The 20,000-nt window shown below is 43.0% G+C and overlaps 1 pseudogene across 1 annotated transcript in view; it reads left to right on the forward strand.

The window, feature by feature from the left end:
• Positions 1-20,000, forward strand: part of LOC110530822 (receptor-type tyrosine-protein phosphatase mu-like) — a 583,690-nt pseudogene that overhangs the window by 161,060 nt on the left and 402,630 nt on the right. Inside the window, exon 3 of the transcript XR_016482710.1 lies at positions 4,753-5,027. The product of XR_016482710.1 is annotated as a receptor-type tyrosine-protein phosphatase mu-like (transcript). The remainder of the gene's footprint in view (positions 1-4,752; positions 5,028-20,000) is intronic.

The following is a 20,000-nucleotide window of genomic DNA, read 5'->3' on the forward strand; positions in this document are numbered from 1 at the left end:
GTACTAACTGACCCTGTCATTAGTCTGTAGCTGTGTGTTGCTCACCAGTCATTAGTCTGTAGCTGTGTGTTGCTCACCAGTCATTAGTCTGTAGCTGTGTGCTGCTCACCAGTCATTAGTCTGTAGCTGTGTGTTGCTCACCAGTCATTAGTCTGTAGCTGTGTGTTGCTCACCAGTCATTAGTCATTAGTCTTTAGCTGTGTGCTGCTCACCTGGGATTAGTCTGTAGTTGTGTGTTGCTCACCAGTCATTAGTCTGTAGCTGTGTGTTACTCACCAGTCATTAGTCATTAGTCTGTAGCTTTGTGTTGCTCACCAGTTATTAGTCTGTAGCTGTGTGTTGCTCACCAGTCATTTGTCTGTAGCTGTGTGTTGCTCACCAGTCATTGGTCTGTAGCTGTGTGTTGCTCACCAGTCATTAGTCTGTAGCTGTGTGCTGCTCACCAGTCATTAGTCTGTAGCTGTGTGTTGCTCACCAGTCATTAGTCATTAGTCTGTAGCTGTGTGTTGCTCACCAGTCATTAGTCATTAGTCTCTAGCTGTGTGCTGCTCACCAGTCATTAGTCATTAGTCTGCAGCTGTGTGTTGCTCACCAGTGATTAGTTAGTAGCTGTGTGTTGCTCACCAGTCATTAGTCTGTAGCTGTGTGCTGCTCACCAGTCATTAGTCTGTAGCTGTGTGCTGCTCACCAGTCATTAGTCATTAGTTCGTAGCTGTGTGCTGCTCACCAGTCATTAGTCTGTAGCTGTGTGCTGCTCACCAGTCATTAGTCTGTAGCTGTGTGTTGCTCACCAGTGATTAGTCATTAGTCTGTAGCTGTGTGCTGCTCATCAGTCATTCGTCTGTAGCTGTGTGCTGCTCACCAGTCATTAGTCTGTAGCTGTGTGCTGCTCACCAGTCATTGGTCTGTAGCTGTGTGTTGCTCACCAGTCATTAGTCTGTAGCTGTGTGTTGCTCACCAGTCATTAGTCATTAGTCTGTAGCTGTGTGTTACTCACCAGTCATTAGTCTGTAGGTGTGTGTTGCTCACCAGTCATTAGTCATTAGTCTGTAGCTGTGTTTTGCTCACCAGTCATTAGTCTGTAGATGTGTGTTGCTAACCAGTCATTAGTCATTAGTCTGTAGCTGTGTTTTGCTCACCACTCATTAGTCTGTAGCTGTGTGTTGCTCACCAGTCATTAGTCATTAGTCTGTAGCTGTGTGTTGCTCATCTGTGATTTGTCTGTAGCTGTGTGTTGCTCACCAGTGATTAGTCTGTTGCTGTGTGTTGCTCACCAGTCATTAGTCTGTAGCTGTGTGCTGCTCACCAGTCATTAGTCATTAGTCTATAGCTGTGTGTTGCTCACCAGTCATTGGTCTGTAGCTGTGTGTTACTCACCAGTCATTAGTCATTAGTCTGTATCTGTGTGCTGCTCACCAGTCATTAGTCATTAGTCTGTAGCTGTGTGTTGCTCACCAGTCATTGATTTGTAGCTGTGTGGTACTCACCAGTCATTAGTCATTAGTCTGTAGCTGTGTGCTGCTCATCAGTCATTAGTCTGTAGCTGTATGTTGCTCACCAGTCATTAGTCATTAGTCTGTATCTGTGTGCTGCTCACCAGTCATTAGTCATTAGTCTGTAGCTGTGTGTTGCTCACCAGTCATTGATCTGTAGCTGTGTGGTACTCACCAGTCATTAGTCATTAGTCTGTAGCTGTGTGCTGCTCATCAGTCATTAGTCTGTAGCTGTATGTTGCTCACCAGTCATTAGTCATTAGTCTGTAGCTGTGTGTTGCTCACCAGTCATTAGTCTGTAGCTGTGTGTTGGTCACCAGTCATTGGTCATTAGTCTGTAGCTGTGTGCTGCTCACCAGTCATTAGTCATTAGTCTATAGCTGTGTGCTGCTCACCTATAATTAGTCTGTAGCTGTGTGTTGCTCACCAGTCATTAGTCTGTAGCTGTGTATTGCTCAACAGTCATTAGTCATTAGTCTGTAGCTGTGTTTTGCTCACCAGTCATTAGTCTGTGGATGTGTGCTGCTCACCTGTCAATAGTCATTAGTCTGTAGCTGTGTGCTGCTCACCTAGGATTAGTCTGTAGCTGTGTGTTGCTCACCAGTCATTAGTCTGTAGCTGTGTGTTGCTCACCAGTCATTTGTCATTAGTCTGTAGCTGTGTGTTGCTCACCAGTCATTAGTCATTAGTCTGTAGCTGTGTTTTGCTCACCAGTCATTAGTCATTAGTCTGTAGATGTGTGTTGCTCACCAGTCATTAGTCATTAGTCTGTAGCTGTGTTTTGCTCACCAGTGATTAGTCTGTAGCTGTGTGTTGCTCACCAGTGATTAGTCTGTAGCTGTGTGTTGCTCACCAGTCATTAGTCTGTAGCTGTGTGCTGCTCACCAGTCATTAGTCTGTAGCTGTGTGTTGCTCACCAGTCATTGGTCTGTAGCTGTGTGTTGCTCACCAGTCATTAGTCATTAGTCTGTAGCTGTGTGCTGCTCACCAGTCATTAGTCATTAGTCTGTAGCTGTGTGTTGCTCACCAGTCATTGATCTGTAGCTGTGTGTTGCTCACCAGTCATTAGTCATTAGTCTGTAGCTGTGTGTTGCTCATCAGTCATTAGTCTGTAGCTGTATGTTGCTCACCAGTCATTAGTCATTAGTCTGTAGCTGTGTGTTGCTCACCAGTCATTAGTCTGTAGCTGTGTGTTGCTCACCAGTCATTGGTCATTAGTCTGTAGCTGTGTGCTGCTCACCTGTGATTAGTCTGTAGCTGTGTGTTGCTCACCAGTCATTAGTCATTAGTCTGTAGCTGTGTGTTGCTCACCAGTCATTAGTCTGTAGCTGTGTGCTGCTCACCAGTCATTCGTCTGTAGATGTGTACTGCTCACCAGTGATTCGTCTTTCCCTATAAAGTGCAAATGTAAATTGTCTTTGTGAGGTGATTAATTGTGTATTCGTACTCTCTGTTCAACACATTCCTGACCACCCTGTTATGTTTATCTTCTGCGTTGTATTCACAAAGAACCAAACAGGGGCGAACGGGCTGAACGCGGAGGAACTAACCAGAACTTGGCCAATAAGAAAGACTCATTTTCGCTGCTAGTTTTGTGACGTTTTTTTCCTTCGGCTTGCACCAATGAATATAACCCTGGATTGTATTTTCGCACGTGTCCTTTCAGTACGTCATGCTGTCTTCTATTCTTTCTGTAGCGCCGACAGCTATAGGTCTATGAGAGGATGAGAAATGCGCTGTGCTCAGCCCTTAATGTTTTGCCAATATAATCATTCTCACTTGTCCTCTATTGGCAGGTGGAGAAAGGATTAGATGAACCTTTAATGTTAAATCAAAGGGAGGAAATCTAGACTGTTCTTCTTACTCTAGTTGCTATTGATTCCTCATTCTACCCTTTTCTTCATTTTTCTCCATCATTTGAGCTATAATCCACCTTTGTTATAAACCCTCAGTATAGCTGGCAGTGTCACGATGACTTCCTGTCAATTCAGGAAGTACACTAACGTTCCAATTCCATCTCTCTTCAATGCTTTTCAATTAGGAACATGTGGAATTGGAATTTAGTTTTTCTTTCGTGAATTGACTGGAAATTGATTTGGGATTGACTCCAACCCTGTCTCACGTCTCCTCAATGTTTTTACAGTCAATCAAAGCACAACCCAGTCCTCTCCAAGTCCTCTCCAAGTCCTCTCCAAGTCCTCTCCCAGTCTTCTCCCAGTCCTCTCCAAGTCCTCTCCCAATATTCTCCAAGTCCTCTCCCAGTATTCTCCAAGTCCTCTCCCAGTCCTCTCCCAGTCCTCTCCAAGTCCTCTCCCAGTATTATCCCAGTCCTCTCCCAGTCCTCTCCAAGTCCTCTCCAAGTCCTCTCCAAGTCCTCTCCCGGTCCTCTCCCAGTCCTCTCCCAGTCCTCTCCCAGTCTTCTCCCGGTCCTCTCCCAGTCCTCTCCCAGTCCTCTCCCAGTCTTCTCTCTCTACATAAAGAACCTTTGCTAACCCATACTATTGCATGTTATTGTCTCCTCTCCACTGTTATACTGTCAAATGTATCCAGATGGCTACATGCTATTTAAAGTGACTGCAAAAAAAACAACATCCCAGAAATGTTCCATACGCACCAAAATCTTTTTTTCTCTCATATGTTTTGCACAAATTTGTTTACATATTCTGTCAGTGAGCATTTCTCCATTGACAAGATAATTAATCCACCTGACAGGGGCAGCATATCAAGAAGCTGATTGAACAGCATGATCACCCTGTGCTAATCATTCTGATTGGCTGGGCCTGGCTTCCCAGTGGGTGGGCCTATGCCCTTCCAGGCCCATTTCACATGTCCTTATATGAACTGTAACTTTGAAATTGTCGCGTGTTGCGTTCATTGTTGTTGTTCAGTATGAATGTAAACAAACACTGTATAGCCTCCAAACATGAATACAACTATAGTTTGGATATCATGGATGGTCAATCCTTGCATCCAAAGCTTTGTCTATGAATTTGACATTTCACCCTCAGCCTTATACCTCAGCTGCTTACCAAATACAGTTGCAGGATGGACTCTTTTGTTATTGTTTGAACCGCAGATTGCCTCTTTAAATAAAGTTTGTTTTGTCTTGATGCGATCCTTTAGTTCTGACCTTGCAGCTCCACTGTTCTAATTCCCGTTAATGTTGTCCTCTCCGCTGGTCCTCTAGAATCAGGATCTGTCAGCTGAAGTTTTGTACATTTCCACAGCACTGTCTCACATGCTGTCTCCTCTATCCTAGATTCAGCCTTCATAATGGTCAACACGTCGGGGCGTTTCGCTGGTCAGAAGGCCCTCCTCCTGACCCCCCAGCTGAAGGAGAATGACACCCACTGCGTAATCTTCGAGTACTTCCTGTCTGGCCGCGAGGGGGCGGGACCGGGGCAGCTCAACGTGTACATCAGAGAGAACAACAGTCCACTGGGCATGCCCGTCTGGAACGTGTCTGGGCCAGCTACTAGAGCCTGGGTGCAGGTAGAACTGGCCATCTCTACCTACTGGCCCAACTTCTATCAGGTGAGAAGATTTCACCGTACCTTACCTTACCTTACCTTACCATACCTTACCATAACTTACCTTACCATACCATACCTTCTGTTACCTTACCATACCATACCTTACCTTACCTTACCATACCATACCTTACCATACCTTACCTTACCATACCATACTTTCTGTTACCTTACCATACCATACCTTACCTTACCTTACCATACCATACTTTCTGTTACCTTACCATACCATACCTTACCATACCTTACCTTACCATACCATACTTTCTGTTACCTTACCATACCATACCATACCCTACCTTACCTTACCTTACCATGCCATACCTTACCATACCATCCCATACCCTACCTTACCATACCATACCATACCCTACCTTACCTTACCTTACCATGCCAAACCTTACCCTACCTTACCATACCATACCTTTTATTTATTTATTTTATTTAACCTTAACCTGCAAAGTAGAGATAGAAATAATGGGAGAAATAAAAGAGCAAAAATAAATAAATAAATACAGTAGGGGGAGAGGTAGTTGTTTGGGCTAAATTATAGATGGGCTGTGTACAGGTGCAGTAATCTGTGAGCTGCTCTGAGAGCTGGTGCTTAAAGCTAGCGAGGGAGATACGTGTTTCCAGTTTCAGAGATTTTTGTAGTTCGTTCCAGTCATTGGCAGCAGAGAACTGGAAGGAGAGGCGGCCAAAGGAAGAATTGGTTTTGGGGGTGACCAGTGAGATATACCTGCTGGAGCGCGTGTTACAGGTGGGTGCTGCTATGGTGACCAGCGATCTGAGATAAGGGGGGACTTTACCTAGCAAGGTCTTGTAGATGACCTGGAGCCAGTGGGTTTGGCGACGAGTATGAAGCGAGGGCCAGCCAACGAGAGTGTACAGGTCGCAGTAGTGGGTAGTATATGGGGCTTTGGTGACAAAACGGATGGCACTGTGATAGACTGCATCCAATTTATTGAGTAGGGTATTGGAGGCTATTTTGTAAATGACATCGCCAAAGTCGAGGATCGGTAGGATGGTCAGTTTTAAGAGGGTATGTTTGGCAGCATGAGTGAAGGATGCTTTGTTGCGAAATAGGAAGCCAATTCTAGATTTAACTTTGGATTGGAGATGTTTGAGGTGAGTCTGGAAGGAGAGTTTACAGTCTAACCAGACACCTAGGTATTTGTAGTTGTCCACATATTCTAAGTCAGAACCGTCCAGAGTAGTGATGTTGGACGGGCGGGCAGGTGCAGGCAGCAATCGGTTGAAGAGTATGCATTTAGTTTTACTTCTATTTAAGAGCAATTGGAGGCCACGGAAGGAGAGTTGTATGGCATTGAAGCTCGTCTGGAGGGTTGTTAACACAGTGTCCAAAGAAGGGCCAGAAGTATACAGAATGGTGTCGTCTGCGTAGAGGTGGATCAGAGACTCACCAGCAGCAAGAGCGACATCATTGATGTATATCATTGTATACAGAGAAGAGAGTCGGCCGAAGAATTGAACCCTGTGGCACACCCATAAAAACTGCCAGAGGACTGGACAACAGGCCCTCCGGTTTGACACACTGAACTCTATCAAAGAAGTAGTTGGTGAACCAGGCGAGGCAACCATTTGAGAAACGAAGGCTATCGAGTCTGCCGATGAGGATGTGGTGATTGACAGAGTCGAATACCTTGGCCAGGTCAATGAATACGGCTGCACAGTATTGTTTCTTATCGATGGCGGTTAAGATATCGTTTAGGACCTTGAGCGTGGCTGAGGTGCACCCATGACCAGCTCTGAAACCAGATTATATAGCGGAGAAGGTGCGGTGGGATTCAAAATGGTTGGTAATCTGTTTGTTGACTTGGCGTTCGAAGACCTTAGAAAGGCAGGGTAGGATAGATATAGGTCTGTAGCAGTTTGGGTCGAGTGTCCCCCCCTTTGAAGAGGGGGATGACCGCAGCTGCTTTCCAATCTTTGGGAATCTCAGATAACACGAAAGAGAGGTTGAACAGGCTAGTAGTAGGGGTTGCAACAATTTCGGCACATCATTTTAGAAAGAAAGGGTCCAGATTGTCTAGCCCGGCTGATTTGTAGCGGTCCAGATTTTGCAGCTCTTTCAGAACATCAGCTGACTGGATTTGGGAGAAGGAGAAGGGGGGGGGGGTGGCTTGGGCGAGTTGCTGTGGGGAGTGCAGTGCTGTTGACCGGGGTAGGGGTAGCCAGGTGGAAAGCATGGCCACCCGTAGAAAAATGCTTATTGAAATTCGCAATTATAGTGGATTTATCGGTGGTGACAGTGTTTCCTAGTGTTTCCTAGTTTCCTAGCCTTTGAAAAAGCTAGCCTTTGCTTTTCTAACTGCCTGTGTATATTGGTTTCGAGCTTCCCTGAAAAGTTACATATCACGGGGGCTGTTCGATGCTAATGTAATGCCAGAGGATGTTTTTGTGTTGTTTAAGGGCAGTCAGGTCTGGAGAGAACCAAGGGCTATATCTGTTCCTGGTTCAACATTTCTTGAATGAGGCATACTTATTTAAGATGGTGAGGAAGGCATTTAAAAAAAATAACCAGGCAACCTCTACTGACGGGATGAGGTCAATATCCTTCCAGGATACCCAGGCCAGGTCGATTAGAAAGGCTTGCTTGCTGAAGTGTTTCAGGGAGCGTTTTATAGTGATGAGTTTGACCGCTGACCCATTACAGATGCAGGCAATGAGACAGTGATCGCTGATCTCTTGTTTGAAAACAGCAGAGGTGTATTTAGAGGGCAAGTTGGTTAGGATGATTTCTATGAGGGTGCCCGTGTTTACGGCTTTGGGGTGGTACCTGGTAGGTTCATTGATAATTTGTGTGAGATTGAGGGCATCAGGCTTAGATTGTAGGATGGCTGGGGTGTTAAGCATGTTCCAGTTTCGGTCACCTAGCAGCATGAGCTCTGAAGATCGATGGGGGGCAATCAGTTGACGTATGGTGTCCAGGGCACAGCTGGGGGCAGAGGGTGGTCTATAGTAGGCGGCAACGGTGAGAGACTTGTTTTTAGAAAGGTGGATTTTTAAAAGTTCAAATTGTTTGGGTACAGATCTGGATAGTAGGACAGAACTCTGCAGTAGATTGCAACACCGCTCCCTTTGGCCGTTCTATCTTGTCTGAAAATGTTGTATTTAGGGAATTGGTCATCTAGGATGTCCAGAACAGAGAGTAAAATGATGTTTCTGGGGGCAATAAAATAGCTTCAAGGTATAATGTACAGACAAAGGTATGGTAGGATGTGAATACAGTGGAGGTAAACCTAGGTATTGAGTGATGATGAGAGAGATTTTGTCTCTAGAAACATCATTGAAACCAGGTGATGTCATCGCGGGTGGTGGAACTGAAAGGTTGGATAAGGTATAATGAGCAGGACTAGAGGCTCTGAAATAAGCCCATAAACACTAACCAGAACAGCGATGGTCAAGGCTAATTGACATTAAGGATGGTAAGGCGAGTGATCATAAGGGTCCAGTGAGTAGTGAGGTTGGTTGGGGTCACGGCGATTCAGACAGCTAGCCAGGCCATCGGTAGCAAGCTGGCAGAGGATGGAGGTCTGTTTTTAGCCACCTCGTGCGTTTCCGTCGGTAGAATTAGTGGGGTTCCGTGTGGTAGAGGGGACCAATCCAATTGGCAAAATAGATATAGTTATAGTGACCCAACAAAATTGTCCGATAGACCTATTCAGATACCAGCCGATAAGACAGCTAACGATTAGCAGGCTGCTGACGGGCGTTCAGGTAACGTCGCGACGGAGGGGCCAGTTGAATAACTCCCTCAGGCAGATAACGTCGGTAGTCCAGCTGTGAAGGTCCGGTGGGGCTCCGCATCGGCAGGAAAACGGGTCCGGATAGGTGATTGTAGCCCAGGAGTGGCTGATGGAACTCTTCAGCTGGCTAGCTCCGGAATAATTGATGTTTGCTCCGGAATCGACGTAAGCCAATAGTCACTCGGATAGCAGCTAGCTAGCCGCAAGATCCAGGTGTAAATGTCCAGAGCTTGCGGTAGAAATCCTGGGATATGGAGAGAAAATAGGTCCGGTATGCTCTGGACTGAGTCGCGTTGTACAAAACTGCCGATAGCTTTTTGAGCTAAAGGATAGCTGATGACCACCAACCGTGGTTAGCTGAATACTAACGTTAGCCAGTAAACTGGCTAGCTTCTGAAGCTTCTATTGTGGTTTCCAGATTTGAGTTGAATAATACTTTTTTTTTTTATTGGTGAGGTGGGTTGGAGGAGAGTGTGCCTTACCATACCTTACCATACCATACCATACCTTACCATTCCTTACCATACCTTACCATACCATAACATGCCTTACCATACCATACCATACCATACCATTCCTTACCATAACATACCATACCTTACCATACCATACCATGCCATACCATACCATACCATACCATTCCTTACCATAACATACCATACCATACCATACCAATCCTTACCGTACCGTACCTTACCATACCATACCATACCATACCATACCAATCCTTACCTTACCATACCATACCATAACATTCCTTACCATACCATACCATTCCTTACCATACTATACCATACCATACCTTACCTTACCCTACCATACCTTACCATACCACACCATACCATACCTTACCATACCATACCATACTATACCATACCACACAATACCATACCATACCACACAATACCATACCATACCATACCATACCTTACCTTACCTTGCCACACAACACAATACCATACCATACCATACCACACAACACAATACCGTACCATACCTTACCATACCTTACCATACCACACAATACCATACCATACCTTACACACCCCACCATACCACACAATACCATGCCATACCATACCACACAATACCATACCACACCATACCATACCACACAATACCATGCCATACCATACCACACAATACCACACCATACCATACCACACAATACCATACCACACCATACCACACAACACCATACCATACCATACCATACCACATAATACCATACCACACCATACCATACCACACAATACCATGCCATACCATACCACACAATACCACACCATACCATACCACACAATACCATGCCATACCATACCACACAATACCATGCCATACCATACCACACCATACCATACCACACAATACCATGCCATACCATACCACACAATACCATACCACACCATACCATACCATACCACACCATACCATACCACACAATACCATACCATACCATACCACACCATACCATACCACACAATACCATACCATACCATACCACACAATACTATACCATACCATACCACACAATACCATACCATACCATACCACACCATACCATACCACACAATACCATACCATACCATACCACACCATACCATACCACACAATACCATACCATACCATACCACACAATACCATACCATACCATACCACACCATACCATACCACACAATACCATACCATACCATACCATACCACACCATACCATACCACACAATACCATACCATACCATACCATACCACACAATACCATACCATACCATACCACACAATACCATACCATACCATACCACACCATACCATACCACACAATACCATACCATACCATACCATACCACACCATACCATACCACACAATACCATACCATACCATACCATACCACACAATACCATACCATACCATACCACACAATACCATACCATACCATACCACACCATACCATACCACACAATACCATACCACACAATACCATACCATACCATACCATACCACACAATACCATACCATACCATACCACACCATACCATACCATACCATACCATACCACACCATACCATACCACACAATACCATACCATACCATACCATACCACACCATACCATACCACACAATACCATACCATACCATACCACACAATACCATACCATACCATACCACACCATACCATACCACACAATACCATACCATACCATACCATACCACACCATACCATACCACACAATACCATACCATACCATACCATACCACACAATACCATACCACACAATACCATACCATACCATACCATACCATACCACACCATACCATACCACACAATACCATACCACACAATACCATACCATACCATACCACACAATACCATACCATACCATACCACACCATACCACACCATACCATACCACACCATACCATACCACACAATACCATACCACACAATACCATACCATACCATACCATACCATACCACACAATACCATACCATACCATACCATACCACACCATACCATACCACACAATACCATACCATACCATACCATACCACACAATACCATACCATACCATACCACACAATACCATACCATACCATACCACACCATACCATACCACACAATACCATACCACACAATACCATACCATACCATACCACACAATACCATACCATACCATACCACACCATACCACACCATACCATACCACACCATACCATACCACACCATACCACACAATACCATACCGTACCACACCATACCACACAATACCATACCATACCACACCATACCATACCACACAATACCATACCATACCATGCCATACCATACCATACCATACCATTCCTTACCATAACATACCATACCATACCATACCAATCCTTACCGTACCGTACCTTACCATACCATACCATACCATACCATACCATACCAATCCTTACCTTACCATACCATACCATAACATTCCTTACCATACCATACCATTCCTTACCATACTATACCATACCATACCTTACCTTACCCTACCATACCTTACCATACCACACCATACCATACCTTACCATACCATACCATACTATACCATACCACACAATACCATACCATACCACACAATACCATACCATACCATACCATACCTTACCTTACCTTGCCACACAACACAATACCATACCATACCATACCACACAACACAATACCGTACCATACCTTACCATACCTTACCATACCACACAATACCATACCATACCTTACACACCCCACCATACCACACAATACCATGCCATACCATACCACACAATACCATACCACACCATACCATACCACACAATACCATTCCATACCATACCACACAATACCACACCATACCATACCACACAATACCATACCACACCATACCACACAACACCATACCATACCATACCATACCACATAATACCATACCACACCATACCATACCACACAATACCATGCCATACCATACCACACAATACCACACCATACCATACCACACAATACCATGCCATACCATACCACACAATACCATGCCATACCATACCACACCATACCATACCACACAATACCATGCCATACCATACCACACAATACCATACCACACCATACCATACCATACCACACCATACCATACCACACAATACCATACCATACCATACCACACCATACCATACCACACAATACCATACCATATCATACCACACAATACTATACCATACCATACCACACAATACCATACCATACCATACCACACCATACCATACCACACAATACCATACCATACCATACCACACCATACCATACCACACAATACCATACCATACCATACCACACAATACCATACCATACCATACCACACCATACCATACCACACAATACCATACCATACCATACCATACCATACCACACCATACCAAACCACACAATACCATACCATACCATACCATACCACACAATACCATACCATACCATACCACACCATACCATACCACACAATACCATACCATACCATACCATACCACACCATACCATACCACACAATACCATACCATACCATACCATACCACACAATACCATACCATACCATACCACACAATACCATACCATACCATACCACACCATACCATACCACACAATACCATACCACACAATACCATACCATACCATACCATACCACACAATACCATACCATACCATACCACACCATACCATACCATACCATACCATACCACACCATACCATACCACACAATACCATACCATACCATACCATACCACACCATACCATACCACACAATACCATACCATACCATACCACACAATACCATACCATACCATACCATACCACACCATACCATACCACACAATACCATACCATACCATACCATACCACACCATACCATACCACACAATACCATACCATACCATACCATACCACACAATACCATACCATACCATACCACACAATACCATACCATACCATACCACACAATACCATACCACACAATACCATACCATACCATACCACACAATACCATACCATACCACACCATACCATACCACACCATACCATACCACACAATACCATACCACACCATACCATACCATACCATACCATACCATACCACACAATACCATACCATACCATACCATACCACACCATACCATACCACACAATACCATACCATACCATACCATACCACACAATACCATACCATACCATACCACACAATACCATACCATACCATACCACACCATACCATACCACACAATACCATACCACACAATACCATACCATACCATACCATACCATACCACACAATACCATACCATACCATACCACACCATACCACACCATACCATACCACACCATACCATACCACACCATACCACACAATACCATACCGTACCACACCATACCACACAATACCATACCATACCACACCATACCATACCACACAATACCATACCATACCATACCACACAATACCATACCATACCATACCACACCATACCATACCACACAATACCATACCACACCATACCATACCATACCATATCATACCACACAATACCATACCATACCATACCATACCACACCATACCACACCATACCATACCACACCATACCATACCATACCACACCATACCATACCATACCACACCACACCATACCATACCATACCATACCACACAATACCATACCATACCATACCATACCATACCATACCATACCACACCATACCATACCATACCATACCATACCACACAATACCATACCATACCATACCATACCATACCACACCATACCATACCATACCACACCATACCATACCATACCATACCATACCATACCATACCATACCATACAGTACCTTTTTGAAATTGTATGAATTTACTTATCAAAAGTAACGTTTTAATTAAGATTTGTATGGTTTTGGGCCGAACAAGCACTGATACAACACTGCCTCTTACCTGTGGCCTTATTCATGATACAACACTGCCTCTTATCTGTGACTGTATTCATGATACAACACTGCCTCTTATCTGTGACTGTATTCATGATACAACACTGCCTCTTACCTGTGGCCTTATTCATGATACAACACTGCCTCTTATCTGTGACTGTATTCATGATACAACACTGCCTCTTACCTGTGGCCTTATTCATGATACAACACTGCCTCTTATCCGTGACCTTATTCATGATACAACACTGCCTCTTACCTGTGACCTTATTCATGATACAACACTGCCTCTTACCTGTGACCTTATTCATGATACAACACTGCCTCTTACCTGTGACCTCATTCATGATACAGCACTGCCTCTTACCTGTGACTGTATTCATGATACAACACTGCCTCTTACCTGTGACCTTATTCATGATACAACACTGCCTCTTACCTGTGACCTTATTCATGATACAACACTGCCTCTTACCTGTGACCTTATTCATGATACAACACTGCCTCTTACCTGTGACCTTATTCATGATACAACACTGCCTCTTACCTGTGACCTTATTCATGATACAACACTGCCTCTTACCTGTGACCTTATTCATGATACAACACTGCCTCTTACCTGTGACCTTATTCATGATACAACACTGCCTCTTACCTGTGACCTTATTCATGATACAACACTGCCTCTTACCTGTGACCTTATTCATGATACAGCACTGCCTCTTACCTGTGACCTTATTCATGATACAACACTGCCTCTTACCTGTGACCTTATTCATGATACAGCACTGCCTCTTACCTGTGACCTTATTCATGATACAACACTGCCTCGTGTACCTTATTGCTTAGTTATATATTACTTCTGAATATGAACCTCTTGTATCCATGGCAATGGGCCTATGTCCTTCCTCTCCCCCCAGCGCCAGTTCTATATAATTTGAGTTTTCTGCTGCCACCTCACCTCACTTCACCGGGGTACATCATCGCTGGCACACAGCCCCAGTCACAGTGATTTCACACCCTGATTATCAGTGTTTCTAGGACTCATTGAGGAAGAGAGGGGAACTCACCAATCTGCGTCACAAATGCGACCCTATCCCCTATGAGCCCTGGTCAAAAGTAGTGCACTTTATAGGGTATAGGGTGCCATTGGGCCCTGGTCAAAAGTAGTGCACTTTATAGGGTATAGGGTGCCATTGGACCCTGGTCAAAAGTAGTGCACTTTCTAGGGTATAGGGTGCCATTGGGCCCTGGTCAAAGTAGTGCACTATATAGGGCATAGGGTGCCATTTGGGACATAGAATAGGACATGGTGTATGATGCAGAGGTTCTCCTTGATCTCCCAACCAACGAGAGATTAGGCCCCACAGGGCTATTTCATTAGAGCCACAGGCTACAGGCCCCACTGTGTGTGTGTGTGTGTGTGTGTGTGTGTGTGTGTGTGTGTGTGTGTGTGTGTGTGTGTGTGTGTGTGTGTACTGTATGTGTTTGGTAAATAACGGTCTCACACTCCAAACTGACAGAATGGTAAAACACTTCTGCAGGCACGAATGATATTTGTTCTCTTCCTCACAAGGAAAATTTAAAAAGCGAAATGCTCCAAATTACATCTAATTAGCAACACGTGTTAATTATAGGTGTCTGTAATTGCACAGTAACCTAAGGGATGTGTGTGTGTGTGTGTGTGTGTGTGTGTGTGTGTGTGTGTGTGTGTGTGTGTGTGTGTGTGTGTGTGTGTGTGTGTGTGTGTGTGTGTGTGTGTGTGTGTGTGTGTGTGTGATTGTCATAATGAAACCACCTGGTACTCTGATATTATTCAGTAATTACAAGTTATGTTTTTTATAAAGTCCAAACTAGGTCTTTCATCTGAGATAATTACTTCTCTGTCAGGTCATCCTAAAACTTTTAATTTTTTACTTTGAATATGTATCATATTATAGAATAATTTCTATTTATTGCTATTTACAACATAAACTGTAAACGGGGGAGTTATTGGGTATGAGCTAGATTGTAAACTGGGGAGTTATTGGGTATGAGCTAGATTGTAAACTGGGGAGTTATTGGGTATGAGCTAGATTGTAAACTGGGGAGTTATTGGGTATGAGCTAGATTGTAAACTGGGGAGTTATTGGGTATGAGCAAGCTAGACAGTAAACTGGGGAGTATTTGGCTATGAGCTAGACTGTAAACTTGGGAGTGATTAACTATGAGCTAGACTGTAAACTGGGGAGTGATTGGCTATGCGCCTGACTGTCAACGGGGGAGTATTTGGCTATGAGCAAGCTAGACAGTAAACTGGGGAGAATTTGGCTATGAGCTAGACAGTAAACTGGGGAGTATTTGGCTATGAGCTAGTCTGTAAACTGTGGAGTATTTGGCTATGAGCAAGCTAGACAGTAAACTGGGGAGAATTTGGCTATGAGCTAGACTGTAAACTGAGGAGTATTCAGCTATGAGCTAGTCTGTAAACTGGGGAGTATTTAGCTTTGAGCTAGACTGTAAACTGGGGAGTATTCAGCTATGAGCTAGTCTGTAAACTGGGGAGAATTTGGCTATGAGCTAGACTGTAAACTGGGGAGTATTTAGCTTTGAGCTAGACTGTAAACTGGTGAGTATTTGGCTATGAGCTAGACTGTCAACTGGGGGAGTGATTGGCTATGAGCTAGACTGTAAACTAGGGAGTATTCAGCTATGAGCTAGACTGTAAACTGGGGAGTATTAAGCTGTGAGCTAGACTGTAAACTGGAGTTTGATTTTGCAGCCAGAATAACTTGCCAAATCGTAATTTGTAGTAGAGAAATAAAGTTGACAACATTAAAAGTCATATATTTGCCTCTTTTCTACTGTAGGTATGTAATTAAACATTTATTTATTCTGTTTTTGCTAGCAATATTCATAAAATTCTTTGGTGGGAAAATATCCAGTTAAAAAAAGATATACAGTGTCTTTGGAAAGTGTTCGGAGCCATTGACTTGTTCTGCATTTTGTTACGTTACAGCCTTATTCTCAAATGTATTAAATTAAACCCCCCTCCCAATCAATCTACACACAATATCCCACAGTGACACAACCAAAACAAGTTTTTAGAAATGTTTGCTAAATTATTCAAAATAAAACACAGAAATATGACATTCGCATAATTATTCAGACCCTTTACTCAGTACTTTGTTGAAGCACATTTGGCAGTGATTACAGCCATGAGTCTTCTTGGGTATGACACTAAACTTGGCACACCTTTATTTGGGGAGTTTCTTCCATTTTTCTCTGCCGATCCTCTCAAGCTCTGTCAGATTGGATGGGGAGTATTGCTGCACAGCTATTTTCCGATCACTCCAGAAATTTTAGATCGGGTTCAACTCCGGGCTCCAGTTGGACCACTCAACAACATTCAGAAACTTGTCCCGAAGCCACTCCTGCATTGTCTTGGCTGTGTGCTTAGGGTCATTGTCCTGTTGAAAGGTGAACCTTCGCCCCAGTCTGAGGTCCTGGTAAATTGAATTTACCATTGGTGAACTCCAATCAAGTTGTAGAAACATCTCAAAGACCTTTCTTCTGAAACTCGTTAGTCTATTCTTGTTCTGAGAAATGAGGCTAGAGAAATTGCCAAGAAACTGAGGATCTCGTTCAAGGCTGTGTATTACTCCCTTCATAGAACAGCACAAAGTGGCCCTAACCAGAATAGAAAGAGGAGTGGGAGGCCCTGGTGCACAACTGAGCAAGAGGACAAGGACATTAGAGTGTCTAGTTTGAGAAACAGATGCCTCACAAGTCATCAACTGGCAGCTTCATTAAATAATACCTGCAAAACACCAGTCTCAAGGTCAACGGTGAAGTGGCGACTCGGGGATGCTGACCTTCTAGGCAGAATTCCTCTGTCCAGTGTCTGTATTCTTTTGCCCATCTTAGTCTTTTCTTATTTTTGGCCAGTCTGAGATATGGCGTTTTCCTTTGCAACTCTGCCTAGAAGGCCAGCACCCCGGAGTTACCTCTTCACTGTTGACGTTTAGACTGGTGTCTGAATGGTATCTGCTTGGTTCTGTCTGTCTTTGTCTGATTGTGCTACTATCATACTGTTGATATAAAATACGCTAGTCTAAGGCTTTCATTGTAGGACATAACACAACTCTTTCTGTCACATCTCACTACTGTAAAATGAATGATGTCATCACTATGTTCAATCCAAAACTATAGAGGAAGTAGGAAGGCTGTTACAGTATTTAGAGAATGAGGTCATCACTATGGGACATGTGTAGGCTAGGCATGCCTCTGGGTGTGTTACTACTCTCTGGTCCGCACCCAGTTTTTTGGGTAGGACTGGCATTCCATTTCCCTTTTTAACCCCAGTGCCGACTGCTCACTATAGCTAGGACATTCTGTTCTATTTATATAAACCATGGGACATAACTCAAACGTTCTAAAGGGGACCCGCCCTAGTCTGTCGTGTCCTATCTCGCTTATCTTGTCTCTTCACTCAGACCTGGGTCAAATACATGATGTCAAACACTTTCAAATAATTGAAATATTTCAAAAAGTATTTGAGGTACGTTTCGTTTAGCTTGGAGATCAAGTAGTCTTGACCAGTTATTAAAGTCTTTGAAAGTGTTTGACTTAAAGATTTGACCATGGTCTAATTCTAACATTCACAGAATTCTGCTTACATTACTGTGAGTAACCCTTAGTATTCTAACATTCTGTAGGAACCCTTAGTATTCTATCATTCTGTAGGAACTCTTAGTATTCTATCATTCTGTAGGAACTCTTAGTATTCTAACATTCTGTAGTAACTCTTAGTATTCTAACATTCTGTAGGAACCCTTAGTATTCTATCATTCTGTATTAACTCTTAGTATTCTATCATTCTGTAGGAACCCTTAGTATTCTATCATTCTGTAGTAACTCTTAGTATTCTATCATTCTGTAGTAACTCTTAGTATTCTATCATTCTGTAGGAACCCTTAGTATTCTATCATTCTGTATTAACTCTTAGTATTCTATCATTCTGTAGGAACCCTTAGTATTCTATCATTCTGTAGTAACTCTTAGTATTCTATCATTCTGTAGGAACCCTTAGTATTCTATCATTCTGTAGGAACCCTTAGTATTCTATCATTCTGTAGGAACCCTTAGTATTCTAACATTCTGTAGGAACCCTTAGTATTCTATCATTCTGTAGGAACTCTTAGTATTCTATCATTCTGTAGGAACTCTTAGTATTCTATCATTCTGTAGGAACTCTTAGTATTCTATCATTCTGTAGGAACCCTTAGTATTCTATCATTCTGTAGTAACTCTTAATATTCTATCATTCTGTAGTAACTCTTAGTATTCTAACATTCTGTAGGAACCCTTAGTATTATATCATTCTGTAGTAACCCTTAGTATTCTATCATTCTGTAGGAACCCTTAGTATTCTAACATTCTGTAGGAACTCTTAGTATTCTAACATTCTGTAGTAACTCTTAGTATTCTATCATTCTGTAGAAATCCTTAGTATTCTATCATTCTGTAGGAACCCTTAGTATTCTAACATTCTGTATTAACTCTTAGTATTCTAACATTCTGTAGTAACTCTTAATATTCTATCATTCTGTAGTAACTCTTAGTATTCTATCATTCTGTAGTAACTCTTAGTATTCTATCATTCTGTAGTAACTCTTAGTATTCTATCATTCTGTAGGAACTCTTAGTATTCTATCATTCTGTAGGAACTCTTAGTATTCTATCATTCTGTAGT

The sequence above is a fragment of the Oncorhynchus mykiss genome, chromosome 8 (genome assembly GCF_057628025.1).
Source record: "Oncorhynchus mykiss isolate SJ-2025 chromosome 8, ASM5762802v1, whole genome shotgun sequence".
NCBI lineage: Eukaryota > Metazoa > Chordata > Actinopteri > Salmoniformes > Salmonidae > Oncorhynchus > Oncorhynchus mykiss.